The sequence below is a fragment of the Stenella coeruleoalba genome, assembly GCF_951394435.1.
Source record: "Stenella coeruleoalba genome assembly, chromosome: 7".
Taxonomy (NCBI): Eukaryota; Metazoa; Chordata; class Mammalia; order Artiodactyla; family Delphinidae; genus Stenella; species Stenella coeruleoalba.
In genome coordinates this window covers 60,781,015-60,796,772 of record NC_137153.1, presented here as the reverse complement: position 1 = coordinate 60,796,772, position 15,758 = coordinate 60,781,015, and positions in this window count along the sequence as shown.

The window sequence follows — 15,758 nt, the reverse complement described above, 5'->3', positions numbered from 1 at the left end:
TGGAAATACTTGTAGATGAAATGATTTATCAAGAGAAGCTTGAGAGAAGGAGATGGAAGTTTAGAAGAAACCGGACTGGCCATGAGGTGATCATGCTTAAGGAGTGGTAAGTACAGGGGTTTCACTCTACTCTTCTAATCTGAATGATGTTTGAAATTTTTCATAATAACCAGGTAAAAACCAAAGGACAAGAAACAAATCTATTTCTATTATGGATTAAAAAACACTTATCAGAAATAAAGGTGGCTCTAGACGGTGCAAAATAAAGCAAAAGTCTCCTTCTCTGTAACATTAGCACTAAGATGAGAATTGCAGGAGGCTTCACTGTAGCTGGTCAGTTTTTCCACTTATGAATATTCCAAATCTTTATAAACCAGCTGGAGAGCAAGGGTTTGGCTAAATTTCCATTCCATTATAATAATGAGACATTTATTGAGAAAGAATGTCAGAAAAAACAACTTTCAACATGGCTATAGCATATACCAAAAACTGAAACACTTAAAGCCATCTTCATCTCAACTTACAAAAAACAAACTCATAAAATAATGTATCAACAATGTCCAATTATTCTCATCACACAGCACAGTGTAAAACCAAAATTATTGCTCTGACTACATCCTGTTTATAAGGTTACACTATAATATTGCCAACTATGTACTTTCTCGTAATTAGATAAATTAAGAAGGAATATTAGCAATAATAAATCATTTTTAATATTCAGGAATAAATATAGAAGGAAACAGAAAGAAAACAATCTAGGAAACAGTATTTTGAAAATAGAGGCATTTCATGAAAGACTCTAATAAACAGTGAATTTCAAAGTTTTTGCCCTTTCTAGTTTGCTCTCAGTCTTTCTGGATTTTATTTTTGTCTACAAGTCTATGTAAATTTCACATAATTTCTAATATAGGTGCTCTTGGTGTTATCAACTTTGGGTCAAGTAGCCTAATCTGCTCTGGTCTCTCTCTGTATTACAACTACCTCCATTCTAAAAACAGACTCGGGCCACCAAATAATCAGGAACAGTAAAGAAGAATAGGAGAGACATGGATGTAAAAGTAATATTTTAGGGCCCATCTGGTCAGACGATATGCTTCCGTGTTCCTCATGTAATGTTATATACATCAGTCTCATTTTAACAACCCTGTAAAGCATATAAATATTTGTGTTTTACTGGCAAGGAAACTGTAGAATAATGTTCTCTTGGTATTTCAATTAAACTTAACAAACCTTTCTTGAGTGCTTACTATTTGTGGGCACTGCTGACATGCTAGATTCAAAGAATATGATATTATACCTGCCCTCAATTTGCTCATGGTTTACTAGGGAAGACAAAGCAAAGAGGAAGGATTAGAAAATATCACACAGTACGTCTTAGGGAAGCACAGATGCTTTCTAGCCCTTTCTGGGACCAGGAAGTCTTCTGAGATAAGGTGAGATGTCCAGCTGTACTACAGAGAAGCAGGCATGGGGTCTCCTGACAGAGAAGGGGCAATGACCTGACTAAGCAAAAGGAACAGTGTCTCTTTCCCTGTAAGGAAAAAAATGGATGGAAATAAACTACAACAGTCAGGGCAAGGACCCAAGGGGAAGAGTGGAAAAGAGAGAGAGAATATAAAACAAGAAAATATAGATGAAGAAATAAAGATAGAGAACGCTCAGAAAAGAGAATCCCTTAGGCTCCTCTCCTGTGTATTTAGTACAGCCTGATTTTTGAATCAAAGGGAAAACTTTAAAAAAACTCGTATGCACCAACCCCTGGCTTCCTGAAGTGTGCCTGATCACTGAATAATAAGCTGTTTTTATAATAAGCAATATTTCTCCATCCTTCCAAACATTATGGCCATAGCCAGGGTGTTATGTCATCAGGAAAGAGAGAGATGAAAGAACTGCTTCCTCGGTGTTGAATTCCGCCATGGTGTACAATGTTCTCCTGTGCATTCTCTACATGCACGGAGGACAGACGCCTTCCTTGTTTTCACTGCAAGTGTTTCACAGCATCTATATGCATTTCCATATTATAAGCTCCACATCAAGTGAATAAAACAGTCCCTTATTGGCTGACAGTTGTTTCTACCAATCTACTGGTCTTAAGTACCTTCTGCAAAATGCTAGAGGAATGATGCAGTAGTGAAAAGAATGATTTCAATATTAGAGCAAGTGCAGTTGTCACTGCCGACTTGACTCGATTTAATAAAAATGGAAAGAAAAGCTGTTGGCTGGGAGGCCAGATAAGAACATTTCAGAGAACGCTGAGCCACGCCAGAGCTTCCTGTGAGTAAGATGGGCACAGAGAACAGTTCTGCTGGGACCCACATGTGCAGCTCTGGCTCTCGGAAAGCCACGCATGCTTTTGGTAAGAACCAATGGAAAAAGAGCAAAGCAAGTTTGACAGCATGCATGTTCCTATTCTCTCTTAAAAAACACACTGGGTTTCACAGACTTAGCTCCATCGTTTGGGGTTAGAGTCTGGGATGCTGTAATTTTTAAGCCAAGGCACAGAGGATCATCAAGTGAAATACGCATTTCCACGTAATGAGATATTAATGAAGGGGAATCAGCACAGTTAATATCCCTGAGTTCTAAGACACAACGTTGTTCTGTGAGTCTGTTTTCAGTTGGGTTACCAAGTGTTAATCAACAACATGTTAGCATCCTGTAAGGAGCAGAGATTCAATGAAAGTGATATCAAAGTTGTTTGATTTCTTTCCTCTTCTCAGACAAGAAGGTAGTGGACAAACGGGAGTCCTGACCAAGCACAGCGTCCCTGAGACCGACGGAAATGGGACTGTTGCCTGCCAGTGTCAGGGTGTGGTGTCAAGGCGTGAGTTCCCAGACTTGTCATTCTCTCAGGGTGTGTTGGTCAGAGTCAGGAAAACAGTCTGCATTCCAGTTAAGGGCGGATGGTGGTAGTGGTTGAGGGGTATGGGGATAACAAGCCAAACATAACAGAAAACCAAGACAGCTAACAAAGATGAAAGTTGGAAGCCAACAGCGGTTAACAGGCCTTGGAGACATTTCTGAGATGAAGAACAAATGTCTAATTGCGTGCAGTTTTGATGGATGCACTAAGAGCTTACGCCTACGAAGAGCAAAACAAATTCAGCTGACCATGATTTAAACTAACATTCTCACATGACAAGAATTCTGGAAGCCAGCAGAATTCTGGTTTTGGTTGAGCTGCTCAGACATGGAGGACGGCCAGGTCCCTGTCCTGTATTCTTGTCTTGACATTCTTCTCATGGTTGCAGATTACTGCAGCAGTAATGGTCACGAAGCCGGACAAGGAGATGATAGTCCACAGCAGAGCATTTACCCACACACCACTCCCTCAAGTTAAGAAAGAATACAACCTTTCTCAGAAATGTACAACTCATCTACAAACCCAGGGTCTAGGGTGAACAACTCAATCTTGTTTGCCTGGGACTTTCTTAGTTTTGGCAGTGAAAGTACCACGTCTGGGGAACCTTCTCAGTCCTGGGCAATCAGGGATGGTTGGTCACTGTATTAGAGTCACACGGCCATCTTTGATTAGTTTTCTTGAGATGAAGCATGCTCTACCCTATACCTGAACTAGTGTCTCTTAACTACAAAGAGGAAAGGACGGGCTTTCGTTATGACAGATTCTACCTTGGTTGTGCTTTAGAGTAATTTGGGGAACTTCTGAAAAGTGCCCATGTCTGAGCCCTACTCATTGTGATTTTAACAATCGGGGTATTTCTCGAGCATTAATACATCTAAAAAACTACCCAGGTGATTCTAATGTGCAGCCATGGCTGAGGAGTAAACTACTGGAGAAGTCAAATAACGGAATCAACCAGTGAACACCTAATAAGCAACCATGGAACACAGAATGTAGTTTAACATGACTGGCAACATAATGAATCTTCAAATCAATGTGGTGCTTCAGTTTTCTAAAAAAATTTTTTTTTTTTGGTACGCGGGCCTCTCACTGTCGTGGCCTCTCCCGTTGCAGAGCACAGGCTCCGGAGGCACAGGCTCATCGGCCATGGCTCACGGGCCCAGCCGCTCCGCGGCATGTGGGATCTTCCCGGACCGGGGCACGAGTGTCCCGGTCCCCTGCATCGGTAGGCGGACTCCCAACCACTGCGCCACCAGGGGAGCCCTAAAAATTTTTATAATCTGTTTTTCACTGACACTCAAAAGTAGGCAAGGTAGATGTTTTTTCCATTTACATATTAGAAAGCGGAAGTTCAAAAATGTTGTTACTCACCCTTGAGAGATCTCCCTCTGCTATATCACATTTAATGTGATTGCCAGATTTCCATTTTTCAGGGCAAGTACACTAAACACTGAGGTACATGCTTGAAAACACTCTGATGTATATAGTAATCATTCACAACCTTTTATGTGACTATCATGTCTATATTGATGGTAGAACAGATTTAACTCAGTGTGTCCTAACCAAAATTATTTTTGCACAAGCAAACCCTAAAATATTCTATCATGAGTTGTGGGAATGAGGTAAAAGAGAAAAGGGTAGAAAAAAATGAGACTCGAACTGAAGTGTTGTTATTCTGCATTGGTGAGGGAAGCGATGAACGGAGAGGAAGGAAGCTGTTATGCGCATTATAAGTTTGCCACGTCATCTCTGAGTTGATTGCTGAGTTGTCACTTAGACTGGTAGACCAACTACAGTCCTTTCCATTTATAACAAGTAGGTAATTTCTTTGCTTACTTTGCCTTTCCCTCCTTACCTACCCCTCTCCCAAGTGCTCCTTGGATTTCTCTATTAGCATTACTACTGCTCCTGGCTGGGGCCGAGTGAAAAGGTGCCCTTGAACATGAGAGTGTGGGGTGCTGGAAGTGAGAAATGTAATTTGTGATGCTAAGAACAAATGTGTGCGTTCCCTGGTAGGATCCTGGTCTGCAGTCTCTCTCCCATCTTTAATCTTCCGGGCAGAAGGAATATGTTAATCCTTAGAGAAAGAGCGAAAGGGAATGACATGAGTCCGGGTTTCGGAGAATTGGACTAGATGTGGTGAAAGTGTGGCCACCATAGTCTGTGAAGTAAGAGTAAGTGACAGACATTTATTCAGAACTCAAAGAGAGCAACACAGCCAGGGAGAGAATCCATACAGTGGTCTGGCAAAAGGCTATAGCTGTAAAGTGTTCCAAGCACCAGATCTGGGAAGTGAGACTAGACCACAAATGGAAATATCAGCTACAATTTGGGACGTAAAGTGTGTGATGGGTCAGTGGTTAACAATAATGATACAACAAATTTTTACCAAGGACGATGTGCCAGGCGCTAAGCTAAAAACCTCAAATAAATTATTTCACTTAATTCTTACAATAGCCTCATGAAATTGATTTATGTTCCATATAACAGATGGCAAGCTGAGACTCTGGAGAAGTAGAGTGAGCTGCCCGGTATCACATGACCAGTAAGTGGTAAATCAAGGATACACATTCAGGCCTTTGATTTTGTAACATTACAGAGGTCAAAGGGCATTTCAGGAACTTGTGGCGGTTCCTTCTCCACTTTCTCCTCACCAGACCTTCCCCCCAAACTCAGGTCTGTTCCTTCATTCTTTTGAGTTCCCAGGAAGGAGCCAGGCACCATGCAAGTTTAGGTGGTTGGCCACGCTTCAGTATGGGAGTTTGTAATGACCAGACAGGAGAGCTGATGTCTCTTTGAAGATACTCCTGCCCCACCTTCTCACTCTCTGCTAGGTAACAGACATCTGTGGCAGGGTAAGATTTACCAAGCAATTAGAAGAGACTAGCATAAAGGTGAAAGGGTAACTTGGCCCCCACCAACGTCTCCAAGAAGGTCTGAGTTTCTGATTTCTCTCAGGGGTTCGTAATGGCTTTTGTGCTGCCTGGGCTAGATACCTGCTGTCCAACCTCATCAAGGCTCTTTGGTGAGAAGAGAACTTAGCTGTGTAGTCCTCGGATGAAAGAGAAGGGGACTGAGTTGAAAGAGGGAGTGGTCCAGATGTAGCAGTGCCTCCTGGGACTGGAAGAAAGGCATGTAGTGATGGGTTCTATGAAGGGCTGTGGCCTGTGTGGAGGTCCCCAAGGAGACGGCAGGACTTCTGACGGGGAGGGCGGATGTGTTTCCAGAGGTGAGGGCTGCTAAACATCCAGCACCACAGCCTTGAGAGTTTCAGCCAGTGACGCTGGGACCACATTGGCGGAGAGGCTGTGGCATTACCTGCCTGTGAATGGACGATGCCTTGTACAATGAGCCTCTTAGTGGTAACCTTGAAGGACCAAAGACCAGAGGCTGTTTCCTAAGCTGTCTTTTTTTTCCTCTGAGAATGTATAGTACACTTAAGAGGGAAAAGAGTCTCCAGCGATAAATTAGGTGTCATCCCATCCTCGTAAAAGGGGGCTTAGAGTCAGATACAATTTAATTTATAAAAATTAAACATAATTTTACTTGCACCTGACATTTTTGAAACAAATTCTGGCTTTAACATTGATTATTTTATTTTATATTTGCAAACGTTTTAAGTATTTATTGTAGTTAAATCCTCTTGTACGGAAGGGGAAACTGAGACGGGTGAGGCTAGTATCTATGTTTAGTGCACTAGCATGGAGGAAAGAACGATAAACAGGATCCACAGGTACTGTGAGGTATCATTTGCTTGTAGTAACAAAAAATACAACTCAACATTGACCTGGGGATGTGCACCGGAACCGACCTGGGACCTGGGCCGATGTTGGATGGGGTGCCCGGGTCACTCACCAGAAGCCTGAGTCACTGCCTGAGGTATTTGGCCTCTTGGAAGGCTCTAGATTTTCGGCTCTAGCATGTGCAGCTGACTCCCCCATTCCGGCCTTGGGTGGTACCACCCAAGCACAGCCTTTGGACCAGAGCCCATCCCTGCATCTGTCTGGGAGTCATGGAAACACTGTGACCCTCAGGTAGCGGTGAGGGTTAGAGGGGAATTGGGGTTTGCTGAATAGGTGGCATGAACCAGACTCCTTATGGACAGGCGACCTCTGGCACCTGGGACAACCAAGTTTTCTCATCTCAGGACTCCCCTGCTGCTTGGCAGAACTCGCGAGATCCCGCAAGATGAGGCTCGGCTGACCCCACCTGGCCCATCCTCTCCCGCCTGTCTACCTGGAACCACACTTACTGCCCCCCACACACTTGAAGCCACATTGTGCAGCCTGTGGCCTCCAGCTGTGCCCTTTGCCTGCCAGGTGTTAAAATTAAATACAAAAGAGACCAGACTCAAAAATTCCCTGAGCAGACAAAAACATTTAAACCAGGTAAGTGAAACTTAATTTAGCTTTTCTTGCAAAACAAGTGAAATGTAACCTGGCCTGCCTTTTAGGCTTCTTCTTGTAAATGTCTTCTATACTCATAAAAGAAACTTAAGCCATCTTCCTAAGAACAATATAAGGTAATAAATTTTAACCAATCCCTGGCCATCTGGAAACCCCCCTTTATAATAACCAATCATTATAAAGTGAAGCAACTTCCTCATTTTCACTTTATAAGCCATCCTGTAATGTCATGCCTCTGAGCTTCATAGCAGTCTTTGAATTTAAAAGCTCCCAGTTGGACAGGTGTTCTTATATGCATAATAAACTCCCACCAAGTACTAAAAACAAACAAACAAACAAACAAAGCTTAAACCAAAACGGAAATTCATTGATTAATGTAACAAAGTCTGGGGGCAAAGTTGGCCTTTAGCAGAGGGACTCAACTGATGTCATCAGAAATGAGTTCCTCTCTACTGGTGCGTTCTCTGTCTCCTGTTCCGACTTTATTCTCAGATTTTATGTGGTAGCATGATGGCTGCCGACAAGGTCAGGGCTGTATTCTTCCAGGTTCGAGTGCAGCTGAAAATGTGGCACCTCTCTCACAATACCTCTTGCAAAAGCCTCATTGGCTTTTGGTTGGGTCACTGAACCAATCACTCTGACAAGGTTAATGGAATTCTCCTTTTGGCTAGAACTGAGCCCCAGGACACCCTGACTGTAGGGATGTTTGGAGACTACAACTCCACGTGCACATGGGCTGAGGCTGAAGGGGAAAGTAGAGGGACTCTTCCACAAGGGTGAATAAATGCAAAGATGTCCACCTCAGCCTCTCTCACTGCCCACTTCTTACCTCCTGGCCTAGAGCCACAAGATTGGCCCTTGAGGCTCTGAAATTTAAATTGACAATTATGTGTATAATAGGCTGCATAATGACTCCCCCAAATATAACCAGGTCCGGATTCCTGGAAGCTATGAATGCTTTCTTATGAGGCAAAAAAGTGCTTTGCTGGTATGACTAAGTTAAGGATCTTGAGATGAAGAGATTATCCTGGATTATCTGGGTGAATCCTAAATTCAATCGCAGGTGTCCCTATAAACAGGATTTGAATCTGTAAATTGTTTTGGTGAGGGCAGCCCAATCCTAGTTCCTTCCCTAGTCTGCCATTCTCTCCTCAGTCCCATCTGTCAAGGGCTGACTCCACAGTGAGCCACCAAGCTCTCTGGAAGAAACCCTCAACTAGATCAGGAAGACAGGTGATCGCAAAAAATTGCAGTCCTTACCCTGGATAGCCCTCCATCTGCCCCGTCACCTGGGGGAAAGAAGCAGCAGAGAGCCCTGAAATGGTCCCTCTGTGATACTGGCCCTGGATTCACAGACCTTTCTCAGGGGAGGAAAGCAGATTTTTCACACCCTCACACCCATCACTGTTGCCAAAACACGACACAGTGGGACTATTTTGGGGGACAACAGAAGCAGTTCAGAGCTGCTTACTAGTCAAGCAGTAACAGGAAATGAGCCAAAGGATGAGAGTCAGTTATATCCCAGGAGAATCTGACAACAGAATAGCAATGTTCCCAGAGCATAAGGATGTGAGAGATGAAACGAAGAATTCCTCCAAGGGTCAAGGGAGATAGTCAAGGCTGAGGAGTTCCCAGCTCCTGAAACACAACTGAGACATCCTGAGAGCCAGTGAACCAGGAAACTCCTAAAAATCTAAATGGAAATCTGAATACTCTAGTGACTCAGGAGTTCAAAAAATGGTCCCTTCCACCTCGAAGATCCAGCAAAGCCATTTCTTACAGAACATCTTTCTGAGAAGTTAAAGCTGTCACTGGAGGTCCAGCTGTACAGACAGCCACCAGCCATACCTTTGAAGAGACCCCCTGCTTTAGTCCCCCTGGGACTTGGCAATTTCCCAGATTGTTGTATGCGCTGGTGGAGGACAGCAGGGGGCATTGATGAACGCCCGGAGCCCTGAATTCCTAAAGTTTCAGGCTTCATGGAAGAGCCAGGAAAATTTAGAGCCAACTGATAAAAGGGAGGCCCCAGAAGAACCAAGTCAGGAGAACATCAGGGAGCTGATGCAGGGTTGAGATCTTCCTGCACCAGAGTGAAGAGCCGCCCTGCCCAGTGCATGGGGTCAGCATGCACTCATGTCCAGTTGTGTCCCGGGACCCAACAGGGAAGAACAGCGTCCTCCAAAATGTAACTTCAAAAGAAAGGGTCACATGTTTCAGTAACTTTGTTGCATGAATAATGTCAAAGGGCAGGAAGGTTCACTGCACAAAGCAGGCCCAGTTGAAAGCAGAGCTATCCTGATAGATAGAGGGTAATCTGAACTGCAGGAACACCGGGCAGCCAATGGTCTTACGCCGGAAGAGAAACTGGGATTAGATGTTGACTTTGTGCATGGGTGGAAAGTTAGTTCAAGAGGGAACTCCAGGCACAAGCAGAGCTGTAACTGGACATTTCTGTAATGTGAGGACTCCTTTCCACCTAAGCAAAGCTGCAATTATGCCTTCCCTTTTGCTCTGGAGAGAGACATCATCTCTACCTCCCAAGGCTATTCGCCACTCAAATATCCTTGAAAAGATGGTCTGGAATAATTTAAGTCAGGGTCTCAGTATAAGAGATGCAGAAACATGAGAAACATGTGGAAAGTTGTCTTCCAACGACAGTGGGGAATGAACCTTTATTTCTCCTTCAACTCGATACTTCACTTTATTCATCCATGCAGTGGAATTAGAAGGATTCAGTTATATAGATTGATTAAATAGTCCTCAAATATTCTCTTTAAATGAATGTTCTTTTGATTATTATTGAATATAATGCTTTAAATGGACTCATTTAAGAATTATAATTATTGGGTGAAGTCTGTCCATGTCCTTTGTTACTTATTGGTTCCACTCTTAGGCTAGAATGTGCTGCTTGGTCTTAAAACTACAATCCTAAACCCCCAAAATAAGGTCTGGTGCTGGGTGAAGTTGACCAGGCTGGGTCTGAGCCACTGCTGTTGACAGGTTCTGGGATAAGGGCCCTGCTCCCGCTTACTCACTCTCAACTCCTTCCTTATCTGGAATCCAAGGACTCACCTTCTCCCTTTGCCTAATTTTAGACAAGGACGGACTGATTATAAAAATACACATAAATCCAAATGCCAATAAAGATGAAATACTTCCATAGTTTTAACAAAAATAGCCAAAGGCCAAAGGAAGTGAAAAGTTTCTGTGGTTTACAAAAGTTTATATAACTAACCAAGAATATACAATGAAATTTCTAAAAAGAATAGGTAAGCATATAGAACAGAATTTTCCTTCACAAATAACAGAGCTAAGATATATTTTTCAACTAGATTTTTTAAATAGAAAGTCCCCATGAAGCCAGTGATTTATACATTATATTGTTTTGGTTTTGGAGTATGAGTTAGATAAGGAAATTTTCCTTTCTTTTATTTACTTGGTTCAAAAATCCAAACAACACAAAAAAGGTACGTAGTAAAGAAGCTCCCTCTCAATCCTGTCCCTGTCTACTCTATAAACATTTTTATGAGTTTCTTGTGCATCTTTCCCAAACAAATCAAACATATTTTCTGATTTATCTCCTTCCTTATATAAAAGATATATACATTGTTCTGTCCCTTGCTTTTTACACTTCAAAGTATACTTTGAGATTTTTCCATATCAGAACATAGAGTATTTTCTCATTATTTTTGCACTATTTGTAAATTATGTAGCCTACACTCTTTTGATGGAGATTTGTGTCATTTATAAGTTTATGCTATTTCAAATAGTACTGTTAATATGTATATATAGTATATATACAATACTATATACAATATACAATAGTATATATACAATACTATATATAATATGCAATACTATATACAATATACAATAGTATATATACAATACTATATATACAGTATACTATATAGTGTATATAATACATTGTATACATATAATATATACAATATATTATTGTATATGATACTACAATATACAATAATACAATTTGTATTTGTTCTGTCATATATGTGCAACCTAAGCTCCCAGAAATGGGATGGCTGGATCAAATGGTTTGCAACTTGCATAGAAATTGCTGAAACGCTACATATAGGACTTGTAACACTTTGCATAACCCCCAGCAGTATCTCAGAGTGTTCCATGGTATAAATTTCCAAGTATATTTACCAAAGCTAGCGGAAATGTTCTCTGATATCATTTCTCACCATTGTTGACCAAATGCTTTAAAGTGATAACCATCTAGAACTATGACACTGATTTGAAGTATTAGACTGTATTACTGAGCAATGTATATCTTTGAAAACATGACTGCGGAATTCTGGAAAGTTGCAGAAAATACAGAAAGTTTATACACTATGGGAAATTATTAGGTATCTGCCATATGATTAAGAAGAATTTTATTACCATAACCACAGATGATAATCTGCTGTATGTCAATAACAAATTATAAGTTTTCTTAAATTTTATCAATTACTGAGAAAAAAAAAATCAGCAAATTTACTCCTGACTAGAAACTTCATTCAGAAAAGACTAGCCATAAACCCAAAGGAAGATAAAATATGTTCCTATTTATTTAGAATAGGAAAGTAGTTAAAACAACAGGATTTAAATTCAGGCAGTCCTGGGTTTGAATCCCAGTGCTATTGCCTAATGTGGTCAATTCTTCCTTCCTTTTCTGTCCTTGCCACGCCCCCAGGTGGGCAGAGAATACTTCCCTGATGACTGACTTTGGGCTTGACCTGTGATTTGCTATGACCCTGGAATGTAAGTTCAAGTGACAGTCTGCCAGTTCCCATCATGTCATTCTCTCCCCTTGAGCTTCTTCCTTTCTCCACGAGAACCTGCCTCAGGCAGTGGATCTTTATTCCAGAATGAAAAGATACTCAGAGAAGACTTGAATCCCACCAGCAGTGTAGAGCCAAGCCCCGCTGAACCCAGACAAGCCCAGTCAAAGCAGCTCATCCAAGTTTTTCTACAGATGTGTGAGATTTTCAGGGTTTTTTTTGGTTTGTTTTTTGGCTTTTTTGCTGCTGCCAAAGCTAACCAATACATCTACTAACTGTGTAACTTTAGAAAAGATCCTCAAACTCTCTACACCACCATTTTCTTCTCTGTGAGGTGAAAATAACAATAGTAACACACAATTTACAGAGTTTTCAGGATTAAAAGCAATTATGTAGGTAAAGTGTTTAGCATGGGAATTTGCACGTAATAAATGATGTATAAATGGTCAAAACATGATCAATATTAATGATCCCATACATGGGATGGTGACTACATTTGATAGTACCATACTGCATATTTGAAAGTTGCTAAGAGTAAATCTTAAAATTTTTCATCACAAGAAAAAAATTATATAACTGTGTTTGGTGACAGATGTTAACTAGACTTATTGTGGTGATCATTCTGCAATATATACAAATATCAAAAATTATGTTGTATACCTGAAACTAATATAATGTCCTATGCCAGTTGCACTTCAATAAAAAAAAAAAAAAGAAAGAAAGAAAGAGTAATAATCCCTACTGAGACCATAAGCTCCCTGAGGGCTTTCTCCAGTTTGCTCTGGAACAAACAAGAACCGTTTCTGGAACAGGGCAGTGCTTAATAAATTCTTTTAAAGGAGTAAATGAATGTATCAGTGAAGTAAACTTGCCCTGTTCTGAAGAAACACCTTGTTCTTCTCAAACACAGGGGTGTACGTTCAGTCATGGATTACTTTAGAACAAACCTTGTAAACACCAGGGTGCAGGTGACTAGCAAATGATAGGGTTCTCTGAGAATAGCTTTGGTAAACTACTCATGAGCTGCTTGGCGTATTGGAAAGAGCACAGATTTCCTAATCTTAGACCTTGGGATGAACCAGAACTTGCCACTCAGCACTCAGGTCACTTAAATGAATTACTAGGCCTTGTGGTTGCCATCTAATAGGGTCATTAAAAAAACTGAAAAGAAATAGTATCTACGAGTTTCCAACTATCTAATAAGGGCATAACAAATCTTAGATTTCCCCTTCTCTTGAAATATGCTTGTTATAACAGAGAAAATAATGGCAATATTTTAGAAGACAGTGATATAGATAAATTTTATATTATTTTACTTTAAATCTGAAATATCAATAACTTATGCTAGATACACTATTTTAGAATCTTCCTAACCTATCCATTTAAAATGAAGTTCTTCTTCAAAATTCACTTTAATGTTGCCTCTTCAACTTGATTTAGTACTTTTGCACATAATGTGTTTAAATTTAAAAATGTGCTTTTAATTACAGAGAGGTTTCAAGGAAAATAGTAATTGTGAGGAAAGATTTAATTTAGGCCCTGCCTCTTTAAAACTCTCCACAGAATAAAATATGGCTGAATATATTTACGCTATATTTTCTTACCAATTCATATGAGCGCTCTTGTGAAATAAAGGTACTTGTTCTTTCTGAATTTACTTCATCAGGAGGCCACTGGCCTCCATTATGCAGCCTTATAAGAAACAGACCTGTGAGACTCGCAGCTGTGCTAGTTGAAGGGAAATTAATAAAGACATTATTCAAGGACATTACAGGGTGTCATTAGCGTGAACACTCAGAGGCAAGTCCTCTGGTCTTGGCAGGAACATCTGTACTTCACTTGAGTACTCAGTATGCTTTTAAGTTACAAACACTAGAAGAAATTGGGTAACTGTCTGGGTTTTCCTTATCAAACTGACTGCTAGACACCTATAGCCCAATTCCTGGCCTACCCACAGAAAGCAGTTATACCAACAATACTCAATAGAAAATTTAAGGGACCCTGCTATGTTCTGAATGTTTGTGTCCCCACAAAATTCCTATGTTGAATTTCTAACCCCCAAGGTGATGGTATTAGAAGGTGGGGACCTTGGGAGGTGATTATTAATCCTCATGAATGTGATTAGTGCCCTTATAAATATAGCCAAGAAAGCTCCCTGGTCCTTCCACCTTTTGAGATTACAGTGAGCAGATAACCATCAATGAGGAAGCAGGGCCCTCCTTTCACCAGACCATCAGTTGGATGGCACTGTGATCTTGGACATCCCAGTCCCCAGAACTGTGAGAAATAAATGTTTGTCATTTATAACTACCTAGTTTATGGTATTTTTGTTATAGTAGCCCAAATGGACTAAAAGAGACACTATTTTTTTTAAGTAATAGCCTTGGACCTTGGTTAAGTACAAACCCTGTTCTTCTTATATATATATATATATATTTCGCCTATTTTAAAACATAAAGAGAGGACTTTTTTTTAGGTTTTTTTTTTAGAAGTTAGATTATACTATCTAAACTCATTAGTCGGAAATTTTTTTTCACTCAAATATATTTCAGATATGTATTTCCAAGTTAATAACTAAAGACCTAACATATTATTTTTAGAAATTTCTAAACGTATCTTCAATGGTTACTTCATATATTCTCAAGAATAAAATAAAGCAAAAGTTAACTGATTAATTGAAGTATGTCATTTATGTCTTAAAATCTTTCCATCTTCTCCTTTCTGATTTCTTCTAAGTTTACTGAGTTACTAAGCCTCCAGAGACTTGATATGCAAATCTTTTTCTCATTTTAAAATGATTGACTTTTAAATATTTATCTTTTTGATTTCCTATGTTACTTATTTTGGCATAGAAATGATAAATGGAAAATGAGATAAGTGGAAAATGCCCTGTGAAGTTATGAAGCTACTGACAAGGTAGTCATTGGAGATTTAACGAAAAAAACACTTAAGCTGCGGGATGCAGCTCAACTGAAGGCAGGGGAGAGGCTCCATAATGGTTCCTTTTAGATCTTAGTGTTTGGTATTAAGAGTCTCTAAGGAGAGAGTACTACTAAATGGATCACATTGCCAACTAATATCCATAATATGAAATTGATTATGAAAATAAACCTGACATATTTGACCCTCACTATTAATGAGTTTATTTTACTAATAAAAATAATTAATGAAGTGCAAATATAATAAAGGATCGATAAGTTGAAAGAAATAGTAATGTCATTAAAGTAATAAAAATGTATGTGATACCACAATAATTAGATTTGAGTGATAAATGCTGGTATGAGCTAAATATTCTATCAAAATGAGAATTTATTTTACATTAGTCGTAATATAAAAGGCAGAGATCTGTATGGCTATTATATAAATAGAATAGTTATAATAATCAACTAAATAACCTATGATCTTTTAAGGCAAGATTTATCTGAGAAATAGTGGTAATTCTCTTCCCAGGGTTCCTGTGAAATACTGAGTGTCAGGATAAATTATTGCTTGTCAAACTGAATACGGTTACGTATCAAATACAATGCGCCGTCATAGTACATCTATTTTTCTGGCTTTTTCAAGGGTGTTTGAATCCCAAGAATGACCAATAAGATTATAACAATCCTGAATTCATTTTATTGTCACAGAATGGACTATGTAATACTGAATTAATAAAAGAATGAAATTTCCTGATCATCTGTTTTCCCTCTTCCACATTGA